A 17,623-nucleotide genomic window follows, 5' to 3' on the forward strand; every position below is an offset into this window, starting at 1 on the left:
CACATCATTATATGTATTTAATAAAATATTATTTACCTGGGCCATATTTATTTTCGTGTTTTCAATTTAATAATTGGCATCGTGTATTAAATCCCATATGATTATATGTATTTAATCACATATGATTTACATGGACAATATTTGTTTTCACGTGTTAATTCAATAGTTGTTCTTGTGTATTTAATCACATGTGATTATATTTATTTAATCACATATGATTCGTAAGGAAAATATTTATTTTTGCATCGATTCAATAATTGTTTTAATATATTTAATCACATGTGATTATATGTATTTAATCACATATGATTTATGTGGACAAGATTCATTATTTCTTTCTCAATTCAATAGTTGTACTCATGTACTTAATCACATGTGATTATATGTATCAAATCGCATGTGATTATATGTATCAAATCGCATATGATTTATATTGATAATATTCATGATTCAATATTTTTTCTTATGTATTTAATCATATGTGATTTTATGTATTAATCACATATGATTAATGTGGAAAAAGATAAACTATTTAATCAAAAACGCGAAAATGAATCTTGCGTACTAAAATCATGTGACTAAATGTACAAGAACAACTATTGAACAAGAATGTGAAAATGAATATTGTCCATATAAATCATATCTAATTAGATACATATAATCTCATGTAATTAAATACACAAGAACAACAAATGAATCGAGAACGCGAAAATGAATATTTTCCACATAAATTCTATGTGATTAGATACATATAATCACATGTGATTATATGCATTTAATCGCATATGATAATTATGCACAATATTTATCTTTGTGTTCTCAATTCGATAGTTGTTCTCGTGTATATAATCATATGTGATTATATGTATCTAATCACATGTGATTTATGGCATCATTATGTGACATCCCCTAATTTCTCGGCCAGAAAAGACCGATTTATTTTATGCTTTTTAAAATCAAATCAGAGAAATCTTTATAAAAGATGTTGCGGAATTGGTCCCCAAAACAAAATATGATAAAATTTTGTCAAAACCTTTCTTTAAGAAATATATCATTTACTTTTATATTAAAACTTCGGGATGTCATGTTCCGATACAGATCAAAAGCATAAACAAGACATTATAAGCCTTACAACAGTTATTTATAACTACTGGCCTATAATCCATAAATCACTCATCATCATCATCCGACTATGCTCGGGGTCCACTACCTGTAATCATATAAAGCTGAGTGGGTCAGGCTTGGAAGCCTGGTGAGCATATAGGGTTTTCAACCCACAATACATAAATTTATTATGCTTAAACATCAATCAATCAACCAAATTACGCCAACCCCATTATCTTATTAATTTCTTAAGGGTTTAACCTAAGAATCAACTATCACTCCTTCCTAAGGATTCATCCTAAGGAATAGGCACGAAGTCACATCGTCACCAGGTTTATACAACAGACACTAAGTCCATAGCTGCCAAGTTTTATTCAACATGTGCTAAGTCCATAGCTCTCATTTATCGACAGTATTATTTACAGGTATTCCCCCCTGCAATACATGTCAATGGGTTTTTAGAGTACATCAAATGAACATATAGTTCATTACACATACAGGTTGTGGGCCTGCTAGTGTTCCACAGACCATCTAGAATAGTCCATGGTTGTCATCCATACTCTGCTGAATGACGGGGGCCAACATTTTGGGTAAGTGATTCTCTTAAATTTCACCACTCACCCTCAACTCATGATCAATATTACTGATCATCTCCTTTATCCAACTCACCTTTCATCACACCCACCATTTCATCTACCCATGTTTTACCCAACATTTTTCGTAGATAAAAAATACATATACAATTTAAATTATTTAAAAACCTGTATAAATCATTCCTTCAACACCCATCTCAAATAAACAAACAATATATATTCACATAACAAGTATTTTATGTAAAATACTTCATATCTATGTGTAAGGTGAAAGTAACTACACACTCACCTGATTTAATGAAAATCGGGCAGCAATTCGTTTCCTAAAACGATCGTTTCTAATAAAACCGGGAGTTTTATTGAGAAAACGGGCTCTGCGAAGGGCCGGGCTTCGAAACCGAAAAGATAAATTTTCCGGGCTTCTCGGGCACTTTGTGGCGTATTCCGGGTGTTAGAATCGATACCGGGGCTTCGGGGAATGTTAAGGTGAAGAAAATATGGAAAAAGGGGTTAAAAGTGGCAAAATCCCAAAAGTACCCGGGAGGGTTCGCATACCCCTTGTATTTATAGGGTCCGAAGCTGCTGATCGGACGGATGAGAAGAAGCCACGCGTCGCAGATCCAATGGATCGTAGGGAAGGCTCGCACGTGGGCTCGCACATGGCTGCGCATGCGAGGGCCTCGCTGGAGGCTTCTGATTGGACCGCTTCGGACAGCTGGTGCGACACGGGTCGGGGCGAGGTAAGGCGGCTTCGGATGGAGGAGTCACCTGGCACGCGTCAGATGTGCGAGGGCCGAGACTTCGGTCGAATCCGGAAGTGACACGCGGCTGCCAGCTGCTCGGATGACTCGACCATTTCGGACACGTGGCACATTTTGGGCGAGGGTGATGTGGCAAATCGTGACTATGCGAATTTTCTCGGTTTTTGTGCAAAAACTTCTAAAATCCATAACTTTCGCATACGAGCTCCGTTTTTGACGTTCTTTATATGCACGCGTAGGTAAAATTACGCTCTACAACTTCCGTTTAGACTTCGTCGGCTAATTTTGACTTTAATTTTTATATTATTATTTTTAACAGACCGGGACAGGAAATCCGTTAAAAATTCATAACTTCTTCATCCGACGTCCGTTTTGGTCAGACTTTTTACCGTTGTGCTACTAATGACGAGACCTTCGATTCTCGTTTAGGTCGTGTCGGCTAAAAATCACTTGATCTAAAATTCGAGTTTTTAGTTGTCTACTGCTAAGCTGAAACTTCGAAAAATCATAACTTCCTCATACGAAGTCAGATTTGGGTGTTCTTTTTATACCTACTCTCGGTTTAACGAACACTACGAGTTTCGTTTAGATTGCTAATGCTAAAAAGTAGTTTATCGAAAACTCACTTTTTACGACATTCAACACCGAGCCGGTTTATCGTGAAACTTCGACAAGTCATAACTTCTTCGTTATAACTCGGATTTCGGTATTCTTTATATATCCGTAATCCTTGTCACGCCCACTACAAGTTTCTTAATAGATATCGGCTTTATCTATAATTTAATTTTTGACGCTCATTTTTATTCTTAATTAATTAAACCCTAATAATTAAGCATAAAACACATAAAACACATAATATTCACATAATTCCTTTTCATTTCTTCTAAATGAGTTACAAAGGTTAACCTAGACCATTATGGCAATATTAATGCCTAGCCTAGAAACACGGACGTTACAACTCTCTCCCCCTTAGGATGATTCCGTCCCCGGAATCACACAACGACAAACAACTACGGGTAGCAACTCACCATGTCACTCTCCGTTTCCCAGGTGGGATTTGGCCCATTTATATGTTTCCAACGCACAAGCACTAAATCGAATGTCTTACGTTACAACTTCTTAGTCTTACGGTCAACGATTGCCTCAGGTTCTCCAATTAACCTCTTGCTCTCATCCAACCTTAATTCAGAAATGGGAATTATGTCGGGCATACCTCCCGTGAACTTCCTCAAATAACACACATGAAATGTGTTATGAATACCCTCCAGTTCTTCCGGTAATTCTAGTTTGTAAGCTTGATTCCCGATCCTCCGAAGAACTTTAAATGGTCCAATAAACCTTGGACTCAACTTTCCCCTTCTACCAAACCTTATAAGTCCCTTCCACGACGAGACTTTAAGTAAAACCGAATCTCCAACTTCGAATGATATCGGTTGTCTTTTCTTGTCAGCATAGCTCTTTTGAGCAACTAACATCCTTTCCCTAATCACTTTCAACTTTCCAGCAGTCTGATGGACTATTTCAAGTCCCATAAGCTGCTTTTCCCCATCTTCCAGTCACCATGATGACATTTAACACTTTTCCCCATACAAAGCGTGATAAGGTGCCATCTTGATGCTTGAGTGGAAACTATTACCCTAGAAAAATTCTACTAAAGGTAAATGTTCATCCCAGTTACCTTGGAATTCCAGGGTACATGTTCTCAGCATATCCTCCAATGTTTGAATCGATCGTTCGCTTTGACCATCAGTTTGCGGATGGTAAGCTGTATTCAAAAACAACTTGGTACCCAATTCCTCTTGTAGACTCCTCCAAAACCTTGAGGTAAAACGGCTGTCACGATCGGATACAATCGTTAACGAAACACCGTGTAGCCTCACAATTTCCTTCACGTAAGAATTCGCAAGTTTATCCATAGACCATTTCTCGTTGGCTGCTATGAAATGCACACTCTTAGTGAAGCGATCAACGACCACCTAAATCATGTCGTGACCGTTCCTTGTTCTGGGCAGTTTAGTCACAAAATCCATAGTGATGTCTTCCCATTTGCCCATGGGTATAGGCCAAGGTTCTAAACTCCCATACGGTTTCTGATGTTGTGCCTTAACCCTAGCACAAGTTACACACTCGTCCACATACTTTTCAACATCGAGCTTCATCGTCGGCCACCAGTAATAGGGTTTTAGATCCCTATACATTTTCGTACCGCCGGGATGAATCGAGTACATGGTTTTGTGAGCTTCTTCCATCAGAAGACCTCTTACTCCTCCCGCCTTAGGTACCCAAATCCTATCTTTGAATACCTTCAGTCCTTGACCGTTTGTATCAAACACCAACGTTTTGCCCAAACGTTCATCCTTTCGGTCATTTCTCTCTAAAGCTTCCTCTTGAGCTTTCTTTATACTTTCCACAATTGTCGAGACAACTTCAACTCTCAACGCTCTTGGCCTTTTCTTTTCAAGATTTACCTTCCGACTGAGAGCATTATCAACAACATTTGCTTTACCAGGGTGGTAAAGTATCTCACAGTCGTAGTCCTTGAATAACTCTAGCCAGCGCCGTTGCCTCATGTTCAATTCCTTCTCCATACCTTTAAGGCGAATACTACCGCTACCAACTCCAGACCATGAGTGGGGTAGTTCTTTTCATGCTCTTTCAATTGCCTCGATGCATATGCTATCATTTTATCCCTTTGGGTCAGAACACAACCTAACCCAACTCCAGAGGCATTACTATAAAATGTGAAGTCATCAACTCCTTCAGGTAACGAAAGAATCGGTGCTTCGCACAACATCTTCTTTATCTTCTCAAAACTTCCTTATGCTTCTCATTCCAAGTATAGACAATTCCTTTATGGGTCAAAGCTGTCAATGGAGTTGTGATCGAAGAAAAGCCTTGGATAAATCAGCGATAATATCCAGCTAATCCTAAAAAGCTTCAGATCTCCATAGGACTTTCGATCGTAACCTTCGAGTTACAAAATAAATCCTTATTGAGGACTCCTTCCTCTTCTTGGAATAAGTACTTTCCTTCATTTATTGTAACAGACCGATGGGTCATGTTCTAATGATCTCTCATTGTATATTGCACTACTTAGACTCAGATCTCCTAGGGACAAATTTCGGAACAAACTATACCTTCCTTCATGTTCTAATGTGATACAATCACAGTTCAACATGCACCATTTCTAACTACCAACTTCTTTAACAATGAGTGCGATACTTCTATTGATCGCTTTGATCATCTTTCACTTTAATCTTCTGGCTTAAGTCAACTACTACATCGAACTTGGTTCTCTGAACCACATAATAAACTCATCTTAGTCGGACTCGATTCGTTATGACCTTTAAGGTCGGAATAACAATCATCTTCTTAGTCATTACCGAAACGATGGTAACGACAAACTAGAACAAGACGGAATCAAATAATAGCTCCTCGGTAACCTTATGACTTTCCCTGATCCAAGTGTGAGTCCTGTGCTTCCAGTAGTATAGATCTCTAGTACTATTCATACTTACTCATACTCGTCCTAAGTACGGTCTCGCAGTCTCCAAGTCCTAAAATCACAAAACAATTTAACGCATACGAATGTGTCCAATTAATCATAAAATTTTCCTAGACTCCACTAGGACTTCTTCCATGCGTATCTTCAATCATCAATTCTGCTTCAAATTGGTTGGTGATGGAAATTCCAGACGATTGGGACAACTTCAAAAAACACCAACCATTCCATTCATCAGATGACAAAACCAGGGTTTATATTATTTCCTTGAAACGATTACACAAAGGTTCAAGTTTACCCTATACTATGCCTCTAATAGGCTAAACCACTTGTTACTATTCACATTACTACTTCGTAACTTGATCTTCGGGTATCAAGTCTTTACTTCTACTTCCTAGCGTTATTAATTGCTTCGTCAAGGATATTCTGAAATTCCCTTGGCGTTGGCGGTGCACTTAGCCTTGTTACTTCATTGTTCTTCGGACAGTTCTTAGAAATATGGCCTTCTACCTTACATACATAACACACCCTCTTGGGAATCGTACAGTGCTTGGCGTAATGCCCTATTTCTCCACACCTAAAGCACCTCACCTTCCCGTCATAATTCCCAGAGTGTTTATTTTTGCACTTTCCACACCATTTTCCTCTACCTCTTCTTTTGCCAGACTTTGAGGATATGTTGCTCTTGTTGGGCCTTGAAGACCCCTCAAATTTCCTCTTCTTGCCAACTTCAATCTTGTTGGCGGTCCTGTCATTGATCATATCTTCAACAGACTTGGCAACCCTGATAGTTGCCTCAAGAACAGATGCCTGACGTACTGGCACAGTAAGTTCATCCTTACTTTGTTGAAGTAAACGTTTTGTTTCTTCCATCTGTTGATCCAACATTGTACGCACCATTGCCTGCACCCCAACCATCGTGATTGGCTAAGGCTGTGGATTATCGCTTCCGAACCCACTTTGAATACTCGCCATTTCGATCTATACACCAATCGTAGGTGAATTTAGATCTTCATTTTCGTTAGTCGTTAAGTCTTCGTTATTACTCCGAAACGTTTATATGTTAGTTATAATATCGTATTCATACGTTTAGAATCCTACACACATAATGTTTCCAGATCCGGTCGACAACAGACCATAGATCCGAATAAATAATGGCATATATGGCAAACATATATCATTTAGCACATAAAAGCATTTTAGGCATCTTTCCTAAAATAAACTAGTGCTCGTGTCTAAATTATGGTAGACACTCATCTCACAATCACCACTTAGCATTCTAAGTTTAAGTCTAGAATTCTACAATTTCTTAGTTCGCTTAAACTAATGCTCTGATACCAACTGTGACATCCCCTAATTTCTCGACCAAAAAAGACCGATTTATTTTATGCTTTTTAAAATCAAATCAGAGAAATCTTTATAAAAGATGTTGCGGAATTGGTCCCCAAAACAAAATATGATAAAAGTTTGTCAAAACCTTTCTTTAAGAAATATATCATTTCCTTTTATATTAAAACTTCGGGATGTCATGTTCCGATACATATCAAAAGCATAAACAAGACATTATAAGCCTTACAACAGTTATTTATAACTACTGGCCTATAATCCATAAATCACTCATCATCATCATCCGACTATGCTCGGGGTCCACTACCTGTAATCATAAAAAGCTGAGTGGGTCAGGCTTGGAAGCCTGGTGAACATATAGGGTTTTCAACCCACAATACATAAATTTATTATGCTTAAACATCAATCAATCAACAAAATTACCCCAACCCCATTATCTTATTAATTTCTTAAGGGTTTAACCTAAGAATCAACTATCACTCCTTCCTAAGGATTCATCCTAATGAATAGGCACGAAGTCACATTGTCACCAAGTTTATACAACAGGCACTAAGTCCATAGCTGCCAAGGTTTATTCAACATGTGCTAAGTCCGTAGCTCTCATTTATCGACAGTATTATTTACAGGTATTCCCCCCCTGCAATACATGTCAATGGGTTTTTAGAGTACATCAAATGAACATATAGTTCATTACACATACAGGTTGCGGGCCTGCTAGTGTTCCACAGACCATCTAGAATAGTCCATGGTTGTCATCCATACTCTGCTGAATGACGGGGGCCAACATTTTGGGTAAGTGATTCTCTTAAATTTCACCACTCACCCTCAACTCATGATCAATATTACTGATCATCTCCTTTATCCAACTCACCTTTCATCACACCCACCATTTCATCTACCCATGTTTTACCCAACATTTTTCGTAGATAAAAAATACATATACAATTTAAATTATTTAAAAACCTGTATAAATCATTCCTTCAACACCCATCTCAAATAAACAAACAATATATATTCACATAACATGTATTTTATGTAAAATACTTCATATCTATGTGTAAGGTGAAAGTAACTACACACTCACCTGATTTAATGAAAATCGGGCAGCAATTTGTTTCCTAAAACGATCGTTTCTAATAAAACCGGGAGTTTTATTGAGAAAACGGGCTCTGCGAAGGGCCGGGCTTCGAAACCGAAAAGATAAATTTTCCGGGCTTCTCGGGCACTTCGTGGCGTATTCCGGGTGTTAGAATCGATACCGGGGCTTCGGGGAATGTTAAGGTGAAGAAAATATGGAAAAAGGGGTTAAAAGTGGCAAAATCCCAAAAGTACCCGGGAGGGTTCACATACCCCTTGTATTTATAGGGTCTGAAGCTGCTGATCGGACGGATGAGAAGAAGCCACGCGTCGCAGATCCGAGGGCTCGTAGGGAAGGCTCGCACGTGGGCTCGCACATGGCTGCGCATGCGAGGGCCGCGCTGGAGGCTTCTGATTGGACCGCTTCGGACAGCTGGTGCGACACGGGTCGGGGTGAGGTAAGGCGGCTTCGGATGGAGGAGTCACCTGGCACGCGTCGGATGTGCGAGGGCCGAGACTTCGGTCGAATCCGGAAGTGACACGCAGCTGCCAGCTGCTCGGATGACTCGACCATTTCGGACACGTGGCACATTTTGGGCGAGGGTGACGTGGCAAATCGTGACTATGCGAATTTTCTCGGTTTTTGTGCAAAAACTTCTAAAATCCATAACTTTCGCATACGAGCTCCGTTTTTGACGTTCTTTATATGCACGCGTAGGTAAAATTACGCTCTACAACTTCCGTTTAGACTTCGTCGGCTAATTTGACTTTAATTTTTATATTATTATTTTTAACAGACCGGGACAGGAAATCCGTTAAAAATTCATAACTTCTTCATCCGACGTCCGTTTTGGTCAGACTTTTTACCGTTGTGCTACTAATGACGAGACCTTCGATTCTCGTTTAGGTCGTGTCGGCTAAAAATCACTTGATCTAAAATTCGAGTTTTTAGTTGTCTACTGCTAAGCTGAAACTTCGAAAAATCATAACTTCCTCATACGAAGTCAGATTTGGGTGTTCTTTTTATACCTACTCTCGGTTTAACGAACACTACGAGTTTCGTTTAGATTGCTAATGCTAAAAAGTAGTTTATCGAAAACTCACTTTTTACGACATTCAACACCGAGCCGGTTTATCGTGAAACTTCGACAAGTCATAACTTCTTCGTTATAACTCGGATTTCGGTATTCTTTATATATCCGTAATCCTTGTCACGCCCACTACAAGTTTCTTAATAGATATCGGCTTTATCTATAATTTAATTTTTGACGCTCATTTTTATTCTTAATTAATTAAACCCTAATAATTAAGCATAAAACACATAAAACACATAATATTCACATAATTCCTTTTCATTTCTTCTAAATGAGTTACAAAGGTTAACCTAGACCATTATGGCAATATTAATGCCTAGCCTAGAAAGCCTAATAATTGAGCGGTAGCAGCGTGGACTACTACGGTTTGTTGCTTTTTGGAGGATCCTTGTTTCTGTCGTCCCTTTTGTTTTTTGTCCATGTTTTTCTTGTTATCCCCTTCCTTCTTGGTCTCGGTATCAGCAGTTTTGGTCGTAAAGCTTCTGAGCTAGCCTTTTTGCAATGTCAAAAGTTTCGGGATTTGCCGCAATCACGTTTCCTTGGATTGGAGAAGTTAATCCCCAAATGAACAGCTCAATCTTCTTCCCTTCCGATGTGATCATCCCCAGGCACAAAAGGGCTAGTTCACTGAACCTTGAGATGTAAGCCTCGATATCTGAATTTTGTATGGTGAGGTTCCTTAACTCCTGCTCCAATTTCTGTATTTCCCCACGGGGAAAGTACTCCGCCATCAACATTTCCATGAGCTTCTCCCATGGCATGGCATTCGCTCACTACTAGGAGTGTCATAGATTCCACATGACCATCCCATCACGATAGCGCTTGGTCGACAAACGTGCAAGCTGCAAATTTCACCTTGCATTCCTCAAGGCATCCGCAGATCTCAAAGACTGACTCGATCTTTTCCATCCATCACTTTAAAATTATCACGCCTCCCGTTCCATTGAAAGTTCATGGTTTGGCATTTGAAAAGTCTTTTTAGGTACAGACCTTGGTAGGAACTTAATTCATTGCTTGATTCGAGCTTCCGGTTCCTTGACTGTTACCGCCACCATTGCTCCCAGTTTAAATGTGTGCCAGGGCTGCTGTGACTGCAGTCGAGACTGCTGCTTGGAAAGAAGAAGAGTTCACCTCTGGCGGAGGTGGTGGTGGTGGTGTCGTGTTGTTGTTTCTGCAATTCGGTTGTTGAGGCATCTTCTGTCATGGAACAGAAAGATGATGACTACATAATAGTTCGTGGTTTCGGATTTCTTTGGCATAGATCGGTTTCAGTGGTTCGGTTGTGCACATAAGTGAATTCATACAATATCATGAAATAAGGAAAATAGAACACATAACATATAACAACATCACAAATAAAACATAGAACCATTTCATTAATGATAAATCTTGTAGTACAATGCTTGAAAATTCGCCTGGGAAGGCGTATAGTACCTAGAGACATATATAATCCGACATCATAACGACTTTATGAGTGGTGGTGTCGTGTTGTTGTTTCTGCAATTCGGTTGTTGAGGCATCTTCTGTCATGGAACAGAAAGATGATGACCACATAATAGTTCGTGGTTTCGGATTTCTTTGGCATAGATCGGTTTCAGTGGTTTGGTTGTGCACATAAGTGAATTCATACAATATCATGAAATAAGGAAAATAGAACACATAACATATAACAACATCACAAATAAAACATAGAACCATTTCATTAATGATAAATCTTGTAGTACAATGCTTGAAAATTCGCATGGGAAGGCGTATAGTACCTAGAGACATATATAATCCGACAGCATAACGGCTTTATGAGTAGTGTAGTCACTTAATCATAAAGACGATTCTACATACAATAGTACATAAAAGAGAAACATAACAGTAGTGGTGATGGGTGGAGTCGGTCCTAATCGTGGCGGGAGGTGTGTGGGATGCTGCTCAGATGCCGAAATAACGCACCAAATGGTCAGCTAATTCATTCATCTCCCGAGTGATATCGTCTCTCTCCTGTTCCGCTCGAACTGCTCTCGCTTCCGTTGCAAAAAGTTGTTGCCTGAGAGTGGCATCTTCCTCCTCCAAGGAGCGCGTCCAATCTTGTGGGGTCCTCCAGTGCTATGTGCGGATCAGGTATCATCTCTAAGGGTGGGGTTCACTAGGGACTTCCCCAACGCCCCCTACCACTTCGGTCTCCTCTTCGGATCCCTCGTCCTCGTAGTCTGTCTCTAGATACTCCCCAGGTCATATCCTTGGACCTGCCCCTGACCCATTTCAGGTTCCTCCTTTATCCACCCGTGGGCCACCAAGGCTTGATAGTAGGGGCCACCCTGCGGGTATTCAGCCATGAAGTCTGCGCGAGATGTGGAGGTATGAGAAGTGTGTAAGGGAAGTTTATGTAGATAGCATTCCAAAATACTCCTATAGTATTTTAATTGTTTATGTTTGAGTTCCTTAAAACATTTTGCATACAAGGTTGGTAAGTTTCTAGATTCATTGCCCACCATGATCACTCCCAAACACATGTTGGTCGTATTTTGAATAAATATAGTTGATCAGGCTCTATTTATCCCCAATACGACTATATAACTGTCCGGGTTTAACCACGATGTTCAATTCCTCCAAAGACTCTTATTGTTACTGTAATGATGCACACATAGGTATGTATTTTAATTATTTTGTTCAGAGTAGTTTAGTCCCATTGTATTTATAGTTGCATATCTGGTATGATTAGATATGCCAGTTCACTATAAACAATGCTCTGATACCAATCTGTCACACCCCCGAACCGGAGAAACAACAGAAATGTCTGGGGGTTTGGGTGACTTCATCTTGTAATATCATCACAGTGAATTTAATTGAAACAAGGCATGCATCATCATCACACGTGCAATAATACAACAATACTGAGTTTACAACATTGTAATTGTTTACAAAAGTTACATCCCAAAATTATAAGGTTTATGATAGCAAAAAAAATATATACAACAAATTCCACATGTTCCTGATGTCCACCTGCTTAACGATTTCCTGAGAATACAAGTTATTTTTAAAACGTCAACATGTATAATGTTGGTGAGTTCATAAGCATGTTTGAATGAAAAGTTTTGTATCATTTAGTAAACACCAGAAAAACCGATATTTTCTGTAAAATGGTTTGAAAGTTTTGTATAAAATCTTGTGTAAAGCATGTGTGTATCTGTTTTGAACATGTATAGAAAGAGTATTCCAGAAAATCCTATATTTTATGTTGTAAGTAGAAGGTACTGTATAATTGTATGTTTTCCCAGAAAATCCGTTATTTTCTGTTTATAAAAGTGTTGTGGTCTTAAAGCCTAAAGACTGGATATCAGTGTATGTATGTATGTTTTTGTGTCATCAAATTAGTATATGTATTCCGTAAATTTATAATGGAGTTATTCTGTATGTGAGTCGTTATAACAATACTTAATAATGATTGATCCGCCTGTCATGACATTTTTCAGATGCCGACTTGTTTAAGGTAAGGTTTGTCACCCTAGACTGGCCTAGTCTAGCTGTAGCGATCAACTCAGGTGTGGGGTGTCAACCCCGTATAGATCTATACACAAACTCTCGCTCTCCCTCCAGGAAACTTTGGTTATAACTACAGGTTTACGGTTGTACACTAGATAGGTATGAATGAATGAAATGTCTCACAAGAGCCTTAACTGAATTTACACGAATATTGTATTACACTATCTAACGCATTGAATAATGTTTCGTGTATGTTTTAAGTCTACTGGGCCCAACAAGCATGTAAATGGGCAACAAAGGCCCAAATAACATGTAATGTATATTCTAGGCCCAATGATCATGTAATTGGACCACAAAGGCCCAATAGACATGTAGTGTGTATTCCAGGCCCACTTAAACATGCAAATGGACCACAAATGCCCAATAAACATATAATGTATATTCCAGGCCCAGTTAAGAGTGTAATTGATGTATTTAGTCTGTTTGTTATTACGTTGGTTATTTAAACTCAATTGTTTACCAAAATGACTTAAAAGGCCCACTTTTTGTAATAATGACATTTTTGGTCTATAAAACCAAAAATTTACAATTAGGGCACATTTTTGGTAAAAATGACACTTTAAGTCCCTTAAGACTAAAAGTTTACATTTAAGGGCTTGTTTCAAAATAAGATGACATTTTTAGCCCACTATCATTAGAAATAACATTTTCGGCCCAATTTTATGAAAATTGACATTTTCAGCCCAAATGTGTATAAATTACCTTTTTAGTCCAAGTTTAACGAAATTGGCATTTCCAGCCCATTTAACCGAAAATTAACATTTTTGACTCAAATTTGTTTAAGATGACAATTAAATAAACAAAGGTAAAAATTTTACAAATTTATCCCATGAAACCGTGAAGGCCCAATTTGAGGCCCATTTTGTGAAAATTTGCACTTTTGGCCCTTTTAAAACTAAGAACTTCATAAAAATCCATTTTTATTTAAAAATGACCCATTTTGGTCCTCTTAAAACCGTGAGTTACATAAGAACCTCACTTTTTGTTTATTTTGTCAAAAGTGACCTTTTTCAAGATTTTATTTAGTTTTTCAAACATCATTAAAATGTTTAATCCTTTCATCTTCATGATAAGTTACATAAAGTGTTTTGATTTACTAATATCACCATATTTTAGTATATCTATCGAAATCTATGAAGTTCCAACACATAAGCACAACATATAACATGGAAAAACATACATAATCATGCATAAACACATAGATCTAACACAAAGCAACTTGTACCCTCCCCCAAAACATAGTAAACATCGAAAAATAGGGGGGGGGGGTATGAACCCACTTTGGGGTTTGGATCGATTTTGGTGAGAAGTTGGAAAGGGTTTTCGGCCATGGATGCCTCCTTGATGAGTTTTCGAGCTCTAGGGACTTCTAAGAGCATGAATCACGGTTTGAAGAGTTAGTGAGTGATAAGTTTAACATAAACATGAAGTTAAACTTCTTGATTGAAAGTAGCTTACCAAGATGAATGGATTTTGATGAAGTGTTCCTTGGACTCCCATACAAGCACACACGAATTTGGTGATGGAAAATGAATTTTTTTTAGAGTTCTTGGAGAGAATTGTTGGTAAATTGGAGAGTTAAATGAGGGTGGTGGTGGGAATCTTTATGGCCGAATAAGAAGAAGAAAGGGAGGTATTTGAAATAAGGTTATAACATGAAGGATTAAGATATAAGCTTAGATGCTTGTGATACAATTAGCTTGGAAATCCTTTGTGAAAAATGAGGTGTCACGTATTTAGATTAGTTAAATTTTTCTCTTTTTTTATCAAAATCGAGAATGAGAGGAAAGAATAAGGGAAAAGAAATATTTGGGCTAATATTGAATATACTTGAAATTATAAGGCTCAATATGGAAGGTTTTGGCCCATTGGGCCCTCTTATGAGTCCACGGCCCAAAAGGGGCAAAGGTATGGGTTTTCTGCTCAATGAGGTTCAAGATAACATTTATGGCCCACTAATATGTTTGAACCAAGAAGTTAGGGTTACAGACCCAAAGTCGAGTGAATGTAGTATATTGAATTAGGTTTAGGGCTTCATGAGTGAGTCTTGATTCAAATAGTTGTTTTTGAATGAGTAATATGTATAACGTCAAACTTGGAGTTACAAGATACAATAAGAGTTGATTACACGTAGACAGAATTTACTAGCCCACAAATGCTAGTTGTGGCACATATCTTGAACTGGGGCTGGCTGGCGGCAATCCCTTACAAAGTACCTCTCCTTGCCGCATTTGCAGCACACACTACTAGATCTACAAACCCCCGAGTAACCCTTCCTGCACTTGCCACAAGTGCGGCCATGCTGGCCTCCCGACCTAGAACCAGTGGTCTTAGACCGCTTTTACGCCGACTTTGACTGCCCCTTTTGGGGCCTAGCTCTGCTCCCGTAACTATAACTCGATCTCAAGCTCACGCCGCCTAGTGGCAACAAACCGACGAATGTCAGTTTGAGCATGCTCATATAACATGTCATATGAGCCTGATCGGAAGCAAACTCCGGGAAGAACATCGCCATACGGGTGATCTTCGTCACCGCCTCTACATCCTGTCTCGACTCACGGAATGTAGCGAGCGAGGAACATATAACTGAACTGCTCCCAAGTAACCGCAACTCTCTGATCATCCGTGTACGACCCTGTCATCAACCGCCACTAGTCCTTTTCCCCAAACCTTAGGAAAGTTAGGGAACATCTGACCTTTTCGTCAGCAGGACATGAGCACGTGAAGAAACATCCCTCCACATCAGAGAGCCACCTCATGGCTACAATTGGGTCCTGAATCCCATCAAAAGTCGGGGGCTTCGTGTTATCGAAGTCTCGGTACTGAAAAGCCCAACTGGCCCCACTACAAGCATCTCTTACGGTTGCGGAGGCTACAACAGCACCCGTCTCAGCAAGAGCCACATAGCGCTCATCAAAGTACTCCACCATGGCGGTCTTGATAGACCCAAACATCTCCGGCAACTGTGCCTGGAACAGAGTAGTAAACTCATCATGCAGGATCTCTCGATTCCTGGCTTGCAACTCATCCGACCTCATCTGACTTATGACCTCGGGCACTGCTGGTCCCTCCTGACTGCGATCTCCTGATCCTGATCCGGATCTAGTCACAAATCGTATACTAACCCCGATGCTGAAAATATACCAGGATGATATCATATATTCCATATAATAATCCGAGAACCAACTCCCAGCAAAGCTCTAGGGGTTGTGACTTCCTTGCTACGTGAATGGGTCATGTGCTTTCAGTTGTACGAGCCCATACTACCTTCCACACCTACCCATATTTGTGTCAATTATCATCACAATGCCCTAACAATATACGTAATCATGGCGCGCTCAATCCTCACTCCTAGAGGAAAGCTAAATATCTCATAACTGGCCGACTGACCCCGCACAACCCACCCACGAAACTTCTACCAACCCTGCAACACTCGTGTATGCTAGCCATACATAACGCTGGACCCTATACACTTTCGAATACCTTTCTCTAACCTAAGCCTTTCATCAAACCAGAATAGGAAATAAGGCCAAACCAAACATTCTTAGGCTATAAGATCATAATTATGTACAATCGTGATGCATACACTAAGCAACTACAATAATGATGTCAATTTCATATAAGGAAAAACCCTAGGCTATTAGGCATCATATAATCAGGCAATTCTATCATGCAATTCTTGAAGATCCCTAGCCTAGTACTAGCATGTTGATCTAACATTTCACAAAGTCAAATAATCCGTAAGGTATGTTGGGGTCTACTTACTGGCTCCGGCTGATCGTACACTTACATCCTTCTTTAGTATTTTGAAAACCATTTGAAAATATTTTCCTTAGTTTGAGACTGGATACACACGAGTGTTTCCTCTAATTCTCTCAAACGAAGGCTCTGATACCAACTTGTAACACCCATAAAAATCATGCCAATTTTAAAACATTTTAAATCATTCAAAAAACCAATAATTATTACAAATTTGTTTTCAAAATTGTTTCATGTCAGAGTATCCCATAATCAAATCATAAAAATATAAGGAGGTGCATGATCACGCCTTCGCCTTCCCGCGATCATCAGAAGTACCTGAAACATAATCAACAACTATAAGCTCGGAGCATAGTGAGTTCCCCCAAAATACCAACGCCATATAAATATAACCATATCATAACAAACATCATGCATAATGAGCCATCAGCCTGACTGGACCGCCTCACACGACCATCAGTCTATCTGGACCGCTCTTCGAGCCATCGGCACATTTGGACCGCGTCTCAGGGCCTTCAGCCTATCCAGACCGCTCGTCAGGGCTTCGGCCTGACTAGTACGTCCTAACCTTGTCTGCAGTCTATCCAGTCCGCCCTGGGTATGTTGGCGGAAGCACAAAGCATGACCGCCTCAACCCAACCCCCAATCAAACAATCATGTGCACATAAATATCATATGCTATCTAGCATGTACAGATAGCCATACAGATCTAACAGATCACTAACATAGCGTCATCCTATATACCAGGATACCGACCTAACCGGTCACTAACATAGAATCATCCTATATACCAGGATACCATCCTAACGGTCACTAACATAGCATCATCCTATATATCAGGATACCGACCTA

This window comes from Lactuca virosa, chromosome 1 (genome assembly GCF_052849685.1).
Source record: "Lactuca virosa cultivar CGN04683 chromosome 1, Lactuca_virosa_CGN04683_v6, whole genome shotgun sequence".
NCBI classification, from domain to species: Eukaryota; Viridiplantae; Streptophyta; class Magnoliopsida; order Asterales; family Asteraceae; genus Lactuca; species Lactuca virosa.